Source organism: Tenrec ecaudatus, chromosome 2, assembly GCF_050624435.1.
Source record: "Tenrec ecaudatus isolate mTenEca1 chromosome 2, mTenEca1.hap1, whole genome shotgun sequence".
In the NCBI taxonomy this organism is placed as follows: domain Eukaryota; kingdom Metazoa; phylum Chordata; class Mammalia; order Afrosoricida; family Tenrecidae; genus Tenrec; species Tenrec ecaudatus.
Genome location: NC_134531.1, coordinates 122,449,968 through 122,460,174, shown reverse-complemented (window position 1 = coordinate 122,460,174; position 10,207 = coordinate 122,449,968).

The window sequence follows — 10,207 nt, the reverse complement described above, 5'->3', positions numbered from 1 at the left end:
TATGGACCGGCATTGACTCAATGGCAGTGAGTTTGATTTTTTGGAGTATTTCATCTGACAAAGTCCATAGGTAACGTTTCTGTTTATATTGTTGGTGAAAAAATTTATAATGGAGACGTCACTGTTCTTGCAAAACCCTAACATGTGATCTCCAATTTCATGTCTATTATCAAGGCTATATTTTCCAACTACTGATCCTTCTTTTGTTTCCCAGTTCTGCATTCCAATCTCCAGTAACTGTCAATGCAACTTGAATGCACATTAGATCCATTTCAGACTGCAGAAGTTGCCATAAATCTCAGCGGCATCTTCCATCTAGGTGTATGGTTATTATCCTGTCATTGACCGCATTTACTTCAGGATAGATCTTTAAACGTTACCTTTTACAATGATGATGATGCCATTCCAGCCTTCAAGGAGATGGATTGACACAATGTCTTCAACAATGGGCTCAAACATAGAAAAATGTATGAGGATGGCACAGAATCGGGCAGTGTTTCATTTTGCTGAGCATGAGGTCACTATGGGTTTGGACAGTCTGGACAGCACCTAACAATAATAAGAATGTCATTTCTATTCAATGTGTTATTCTCAGTATAGTCAACCATATGATTGTCCAATTTAGAATATCCAATACCAGTCCATTTCAGCTCACTAATACCTGGAATCTCTATTTTCAGGTGTTCTATTTCACTTTTGAGCACCTGTCATTTTTTATGACATCCAATTTTCCTATACTCAGACTGTGCACATTCCATAGTACATGGACCAATGGATTTCATAGCTGTTTCCTCTCATTTTGATAATGACACATTAGCAAACAAAGGTCCTGAAAGCTTTACTCCATTCACGCCATTAAAGTCTACTCTGCTTTGAGAAGGTAGCTCTCCCGCAGTGGTATTCTCAGTGCTTTCCAACTTGATGGGCTCATCTCGCAGCATTGTATAGGTTTTCACTGGCCATTGTTTTTCAGATACAGATCCAAAGTCCTTCTTCCTAAGCTGTCTTGGTCTGAAAAGCGGCACTGAAACCTGTCCACCGTAGAGAATTTGCTGGTATTTGAACTATTGGTGGCATCGCTCCCAAAGTCACTACAGTGCAACAAGCGGACATGGGAGTGGTATCCTTAACAATGCACTCGTGTCAGTTTTCTGGTTTGAGCAGTGAATTACACTTACATAAGAGGCCACTGGTGGGAGAAGGGGACACAGCAATCTTTTTACAACTTCCTATGGGTCTATCTTTTTTTTTTTTTTTAAGTAAGAAGTTTAGGGTGTTGGAGTCAACAACAAGGAGGAGATAGGGATCTGAGGCGGGGGTGGGTGTGACTGAACAACAGCAAACTAGCTAAGAGGGGTGCCAAGAGGCAGAAATAAGGGAAAGTGGCAGTGGGGCAGGAGGAAGGTAAAAGGAAACAGAGGAAGGACCCAGGAAGCAAAGGAATGGATAGAGATATAAACAGCGGTGTAATATGTATTAATACATTAATCCACAAAAATAGAGCAATTGGCCCATTTATATATGTTTATACAGCAATACACTGAGGTAACGAATGAACTTTGGGTCTCTACTCATACCCTCCTTCAATACAAGAACACTTTGTTCTAAACAATTAGCAGTCTGAGATGTCCACCCTCCCAACACAATCACTGAAGACAAAAAAGGTGCATAAGTAAATGTGGTGAAGATGGCAGCTGGTGCTTGGCTATTAAAAGATAGGCATCAGCAGACATATAACAAACAAAAACATATTGTTGACAATGAGGGGGGTTTGAGCAGAGATCTAAAGCCCATCTGTATATAAACAAATATATACAGTGCAAAATTTAAAAAAAGTTTAGCCCCCCAAAAATAGAAGAAAAGGAAGAATTTTTATCCTACACATCGTGACTTCATTCCATTTATGTTTGTAAATGCTGCTTTCCACTGGCAGGCCCACAAGCTAATAGCTTCCATATCTCAGTGTTAAGCACTGTTAGCTCAATATACACCATTTTCACTTGGAAGTCGATCCAGAAAATACCCATAAATAGGATGGTCAAAGACCAACCAAGCTGATTTGCAAGCTTCTTGAACCACATGGTTTATCCCAATTGCTCCATGGGGTTGGAGTGATTTGCCTAACAGGTTTCACAACAAGTCAGAATTTTAGGCTGTTAACCTAAAATTGGAATCTGCAAATATGTATAGGAAGGTCTTCTACAATATTGTGATATGTTAGCGGAAGGATGAAAAGCAAGCTATTTAGGGAAAAATGGATCCCTGGGTGGTGTAAACGGTTATGTGCCGGGTGGCTACATGAGAGGTGGGTGAGACAAGCCCACCCAGAGGTGCTTAGAAGAAAGGCCTGGTGATGTGCTTCCAAGAGGTTACCACCATGAACACGTTACCACTATGAACACGTTCCACACACATGTGGTCCCAGGAATCAAAATCAACCTGATGGCAAGTGTTTCTGTTTGCTTATTTTTAAGGAAACCATCTGTATTGAAATTAGCATTGAAAGATTGAAAACCTAAACTACACATTCAATTTTGCTGGTAGCAACAAAGACGTTAAAGCTTCTTAACACGCCAGCAGCTTTCCCTTTTCTCGTGCTGAAAGAAATGGCAAAGGTTACGATTAGAAGATGTCTTACTTTGGGGCCTGTTAATAAAAATCTAACAGGTTCAGAGCATCGAGGAGGCTTTTAAGCAATCAGTCATGCTGATATTATTATTCTTAGCTGAAATAATGTGGTTATGGCAAAGAAAGCTGATGGTGCCCGGCTATCAAAAGAGATAGTGTCTGGGGTCTTAAAGGCTTGAAGGTGAACAAGCGGCCATCTAGCTCAGAAGCAACAAAGCCCACATGGAAGAAGCACACCAGCCTGTGCGATCATGAGGTGTTAAAGGGATCAGGTATAAGGCATCATCAGAACAAAAAAATTTTACCATAGTGAATGAAGGGAGAAGTGCACAGTGGAGACCCAAAGCCATTTGTCGGCCACTGGAGATCCCCTCACAGAGGGGTCTAGGGGAGGAGATGAGTCAGTCAGGGTGCGATGTAGCACTGATGAAGAATACAGCTTTCCTCCAGTTCCTAAATGCTTCCTCCCCCGCAACTACCATGATCCGAATTCTACCTTGCAAGTCTGGATAGAGCAGAGGATGTACACTGGTGCAGATAGGAGCTGGAGGCACAGGGAATCCAGGGCGGATGACACCTTCAGGACTAGGGATGTGAGGGGCGATACTGGGAGGGTAGAGGGTGAGTGGGCTGGAAAGAGGGAACTGATTACAAGGATCTACATGTTACCTCCTCCCTGGGGGACGGACAACAGAAAAGAGGGTGAAGGGAGACGCTGGACAGGGCAAGATATGACAAAGTAATCATTTATAAATTATCAAGGGCTCATGAGGGAGGGGGGAGTAGGTAGGGAGGTGGAAAAAAGAGGACTTGATGCAAACGGCTTAAGTGGAGAGCAAATGCTTTCAAAATGATGAGGGCAAAGAATGTACAGATGTACTTTATACAATTGATATATGTATGGATTGTGATAAGAGTTGTATGAGCCCCTAATAAAATGTTAAAAAAAAAGAGAAAGAATGTGGTTAGTCAAGAGACAGATAAAACAAACAAAACTAAAACCAAGACTCCCAAACTCCAACTTTTCATCATCACGAGAAACAAGTCCTTTCGTGAGTTGGCACCTATCTTACAGTTTCTGCGATTTGCTCTTGGATACCAGCTCTGACCATGCAGTAACTCCACCGAAAGGAAAAGACTGATTGGTGTAGATGCAGACAGCCACCGGGCTGAACCACAGTCAGGGCCCACACTCCACATTTGGCTCTGTCCTCAGGGCTGCATTCCTGAGCCTGATCTTCAGCCCTTTGCCAGAAAAATAATAGACAGTTTTGTTAATGCTTGCTTTCTAAGGCTCAGGGAGCTCAGGGCAGTGAGCGAGACAGCTAAGTAGACAAGGAACACATGCAGGCAGTGTTTGCCGAGTTATGGGTCAGGGCTATGGCTGGAAACAGACATGGGCAGGCAAAAGGCCATCCTTACTGGACCACCTCAACTATGCCCTCCTGCCTGTGGCCTTGGTGGGCAGATATATATATATGGATTTCATTGGACACACTGCTATGACTCAGAGTGTATTTGGCTTCAAAAGCTTGCCTGCAATCTTATTTCTGAATAAATGATTAAAACAAAACAAAACTATCCCTCTGGTGCTATTTCTCAGATGTTCCCAAAGATGACATTTTACCTCTTGGTTTTCACTTAGAGATTCCATTAAAAAAAAACCCAAACCAAACACTGCCACTGAGTCAGTGCTAACTCATAGTGACTCTATAGGACATGGTAGAACTGCCCCTATGAGTTTCCTTAACTGTAACTCTTTACAGGGATAGAAAACCCCATCTTTTTCCTGATTTCCATTTAGTGGAGTTTATAATCAATGGACTCATTTGTAACTATTTCTTTTTTTGAGTTTTATGTTTATTAACTTATTTTAATTTCTCAAAAACACTCCTATAAGTAACATGCTATTCATAGCCTAATGTATAGGCAGAAGGGAAAGTCACAGATAAGTAAATTCTCTGCGATGAGTTAGCAATTGGCAAAGTCATTAAGGCAGGGAACCAACCTAGCCACAGAGCGTACTCCTTTATCCAATTTTATACTTGGGGCCTAGACCATGAGGGTCTACAGGATAGCTCTTAAATCTAAACTTTCCGTTATACTATCATCATTCCACTATATTGCTGTTCTTGTGTGTACCGTGACGTCAACTCCAACTCAGTCTCACAACCTCACCTATGTTTGAGCGTGTTGTTGCAACAAATGTGTCAATCATCTTTTCAGGATTTTCCTCTCCTCCACGAGCACAATGCCCTTCTCCAGAGACTGGCTCCTCCGGTAATATGCCCAAAATAAGTGAGATTAAGTCTCCCTAGCTTCACTTTCAATGAAGTTTTGACTGTATTTCTTGCAAAGATGGATTTGTTTGTTATTATGGAAGTTTGTGAATATTCTTCGAGGATGTCGTATTTCAAAAGGAGCAATTCTTCATCAAGCTTCTTTATTCATTGTCTAATGTTCACATGTTATGAGGCGACTGAAAAGGCCACGGCATGGGTCAGGTCACCTTGGTCGAGTGACATCTTTGCCTTCTTTTTTTTTTTAAGATCATTTTATTGGGGGCTCTTACAGCCCTGTGACTCATTTATAACTATTTAGATGTTAAGTAAAAAGATGGCCTGGACACTTTTTAAACCTGTACTATGTCACACACACACACACACACACACACACACAGAGAGAGAGAGAGAGAGAGAGAGAGAGAGAGAGAGAGAGAGAGAGAGAGAGAGAGAGAGAGAGAAAGGCATGACCTCATGCCAGGACATTTTCAATAGCCTCTTATGCATCTGAAACGACTAAGGAAGGCCAGAGAAGATCCATTTGGAGTATGGTGTTGATGAAGAATAATTTATGTACCACGGACTGCTGAAAGAACAAACAAGTCTGACTGTCTTGGAGGAAGTACAGTCAGAAAACTTCTTAGAAACTCAGGATGGCAGGACTGTTTGAGGTTCTTTGGACATATTATGAGGAAATACACAATTATCACCAACTTGTGGCTTTAACATACCAAGTAATTACACATGCACATACACTAGCCTGTAAAATAAAAAAAAGAACCGGTACTGAGCTAACAAAATCTTTCTTGTTGCCTCTGGTATTCAGGGGAGCCCAATTAGAGTTAAATTACCTGTGTATTGTCAGCATCACCCCCCTCTCCTAGTTATCAAATTCTCCCTGCATAGGAAACAGATGTTATTATGAAGTCTTAGGGGCCAGTATTGAAAGATTGTGTGGGCAAAATATTGAATTATGCAGGAATCATCCAAAGAAAATGGAAGAAATACACACCCTAACCAAAAAAGAATTGATCAACTGACATTTAATTTTTTTTAAAGGGAGCATTGGTGGTATTGATGGAAGAAGTCAAAGCTGCGGTAAAGTAGTGAAAAACAAGCTTCCAGGAATAAACAGAATTCTAATGGAATTGTTTCCACAATCTGATAACATTCAACAAGTTTCAACAAATGCGAGGCTGGAAGCACTTGCCTTGGCCAAGAAACCTGAAAGAGAGCGAGCTGGCCAACTGAAGGGAAGAGATCTACATTTGTTCACATTTTAAAGAAAAGTGACCCCACTAAATGTGGAAATGATTGAATAGTATCATTAATGTCACATGCGAAGGAAGAGAGAATGGGTCTGCCTCACATACTTTGAATATATTATTAGGAGAGACCAGTCCCAGAAAAGGGCGTCAGGCCTGGTAAAGCACAGGCCAGTGACAGAGGCAGATCTTCATTAAGATGGATTGACCCAGTGGCCGCCTCAATGGAGGCTCAAACATAGCCACTCTGAGGATGGGGCAGGTCCCGACAACGCTTCCTTCTGCTGTGTACAGGGTCGCTCTGAGTCGGAATCCACTTGGCAGCACCTTACCACAGGCTTAAAAGGAGCCATCCCAGAGATGGGAGGAGGGGAAGTGTCTCAGTGCTATCCGCCCCGCTACAAAGAGCTGGGATTGGAGTGCATCCTTTGGACCCGGCTCTCTGTGCTACTGTCCTAGAGCCAGCAGCCAAGGAACAGAAACAGTGGAAATGGCATGAAAAAGCAGAATTCCGATTCCAAGAAACAACCGCAGCAACACCTGGAGTCGGCATGAGAAGGCCCCCAGGGTTGCCAACGCACAGAATGAGAGAGCTGCACATCTGCAGGCAGGCACAGTGGGGTTCCTCTGAGCATTAGTGGAGCAGCTAAATAGCTTAACTCTGGACGATCAGGTCAGATCCAAGAGCTAAGGTCCAAGAGAAGAGGGCGATCCCAGGGGAGCAGAAGTGACCTTGACTGGAGGAAAGTGCTGAGAGAACTGTCATGCCTGGAGAAAGAAGATTTTTGCATACATATTTCCTGATCCCAATCTCAAATTGTAGCCTGTTGCTTCCCTAATATTACCCATAATTATAAGCATTGTCAGTAAATTCTATTTGCCGTTGCAATGGGTTTTTTTAATCCCGCAGAAAAGTAGAGAATGTTATAGGAAGACAGCTGATGTCTGATTGGTAAAAAGATTGGAGGGCGGAGGTGTGTTTGACCCCCACCTTGTAGGAAATCAGACTCTGGCTGATGGGGAACTTGATTATTGCAAAGTTAGGAGAGGTCTGATGACACCTTCAAGACATTTTTACAGCGGCACTATATAATTGTGACCTCAGGAGTGTCTGCAGACTGAGCACTGGAGGGAAGCCGTGCAGGCAATTCACAGCTATGTGCCTGACCTCAAGCAAAACCCCTGGACACCAAGCACAGTGAGCATCTCTGGTTGGCCACACTATGTATGTGCTGTAATAATACTGTTGATGCTAGGATTAAGTGCTTTCTGTACAATGTCACTGGCAGAGGACAACTGGAAGCTTGTGGCCTGGTCTCTCTTTAACCTTGGTGTTGATCTTTTGGTGGAAAGAAATTCTAACTCTGAGTTTTTCTAGCCAAACATCAAACCCGAGAGTGGTCTCAGGAGCCCTTGCCACCCTAGGCAACTCGTTTTATCCAGGAGGACAAATAAGAAGCGAGAGGTACCTATTTTGGGTCCATGTCTTAAGAAGGCGTAGAGCATTCTGTTCTTGAATTTTTGGATGCCTTAAGTGATTTACAAGTAGAGAACACAAGGCAAAGATGTCCAGGCACCCCAGTATCCCACTGAAATTTCTGGAAGCCTCCAGAACCAGCCACTCACTAACTGACCGCAAACCCATGAAACTCCAGCCCAAACCAGCAAAAGTGCTAAGTTGAGCCTCGTCAATCCACAGAATTATAACAAAATGATTGTTGTTTTAAATCACTAAATTTGGAGGGTGGCTTGTTACGCAGCAATGTGGATCCCTGGGAGTGTAGTGCTTAAGTGTTGGGCTGCATTCCGCATGGTCGGCAGTTCAGAACCACCTGCAGCCCCGCAGGAGAAAGACTGGGCTTTCTACTCCCGTGAACAGTTACAGTCCCGGAAACCCACAGTATGGGCGGCATCGACTCCATGTCAGTGGGTTTGGCTTGATCATTATAAGCCGTAGGTAATGAAATAAAACTTGCATAATCAAAGAAATCTAAGAGATTCAGAATTTAATTTGTGAAGCGAACATAGGTTACTTCTAGAAAGCATTACTTTCAACAGTTCTGAACACCAAAGATTTTTTTTGTTTTTTTGTTTTTTATTGTCACAGAGTGTCTATTGCCCTGAGAGAGTCTCCCAAAGAATTTTTTTAAAAGCAAAAACTCCCTCCAAATTTTAAGGTAACTGGGATTTAATAGCCCCCCCCCCCTCAGGCTGCTTCCGTCTGTTGATTGATTGTAGGCTCCAGGCTTATTTTTATTGCCGATTTGGAAACAGTAAAAGGACTTTTCCTATTAAGTCTCCAGGAGGTTTCAAAGGCCCCTCTCTTTTGTTAGGTTTTACCCTTAAAATGAGAACACAAGGTAGTTGATTTTATACCAGTTTTAAAGATGAGGCCCCAGGTCAGAGCTCGCTGGCAGACCAGGAGTTAGAGCACCGGTTTCCTGACTGGCCCGGCACACGGCACCCGCCCTCTGTTCCTTGCTGGGTTCTACCTGGCCCCCCTCCAATGGAAGGCAGAAGAGATGCCAAATTCTTGACACATGGTGTTTGAAAAATACCCTGGCATGTTCCCACTAGTGGATTTCACTGCCTGCTCCCCGGTGAATATTTCAGCACACTGAACATGCATGGGATCAGAACTCAAAATCCGTGCGATGAGGGAGCAGCAGCAACACAGGCACTTTTATCTAATTATCAAGTCCTCTCCCAGGGCACTAACTGGCTTGTGCAACTTTATAATTTGCTTGGTAATTATTTATCGTTGAGTGAAATCTCGAGGTCGGAGAGCAGCAAGCAGATGCTGACACACTGCTGGCAATGGAGTGGTGGCTCCGGCTGAGCTGATAAAAGTTAACGTCTCAGAAAACAGAACCCAGACTTCTCATAAACATCAGTCATCCCAGATCATGGTGATAATCAGGTTACTCATACTTTGGGGTGTTTACTTTGGTGCCTTGTGTTTATAACTCCCATTAGTCAGTTTTAAAGAACTTAATTAATCCATCTGTAAGCTTTTAAATGGAAAAACCAGAGAACAGAGAAGCACATTGTCTTAGATCATTCTGTGAATCAAAACACATAATTTTTTTAAATCCAGCATTCTTTCCTTTGTGTTGAGAATAAACTGCAAGCGCCTGTTCAGCCGCTTGACTCCTTTGAGGAAGAAACCGTTATGCAGCTGTTAGTAGGGGAGTCAGAGAACTTTCCTGGCCACCCATTAAGGAAGATGAAAAGGCCTTATCCATTGGCTCACTAATCTCAGAAAGCTCTCATGGAGATTCGATGGACACAGAGCACAATTCTCTTTGCTTAAAGAACATTCTCCATTTTCCAAAGCACAGATGTTTTTCTCTGAACTGTGAACGCTGGCTGACTTACACTTGTTCAGTGCTCGGCAGACAGTACTGTGTTTGAAGTGGCTTGCCCCTGTAACTTGTGGTAGATATTCATTGCTAGGTAGAAAAATACATCTTTGGCTGGACAGAAATGAGTCAAAAGTACTCAAAATGTTTCCATTTTGAAAAATCCCCTTAATATAAATGTCTTTCGGGCTCTGGGCTAATGTATATTACTTTTGGATCCTAGTTATCAATATAAGGATACATTAGCAAAATTAATGATGTACTTTCAATACTTTGTGATGACAGCAATATGTATGTAATTATAAGCTCTACAGATTTTCTGTAGGGAAAAAAGGACTAATTTTTCTGGTTAGTGTGTTGGTGTTCTCATTAGGGGCTTTCTATGCTGTCTGTATGGAGCCTTGCTGTTGAGACTTGAACTGCTAACTAGAATCCACAATTCAAATCCACCAGATACTTCAAGAAAGATATGGCTACCTGTTCCTATAGAGACATTTTAAAAATTTAATCATTTTATTGTGGGCTTGTACAACTCATCACAATCGATACATCCATTCATTGTGTCCAGCACATTTGTACATTTGTTGCCACCATCATTCTCAAAACATTTGCTTTCTACTTGAGCCCTTGGTATCAGCTCATTTTTTTGCCTTCCCTCCCTGCTACCCCC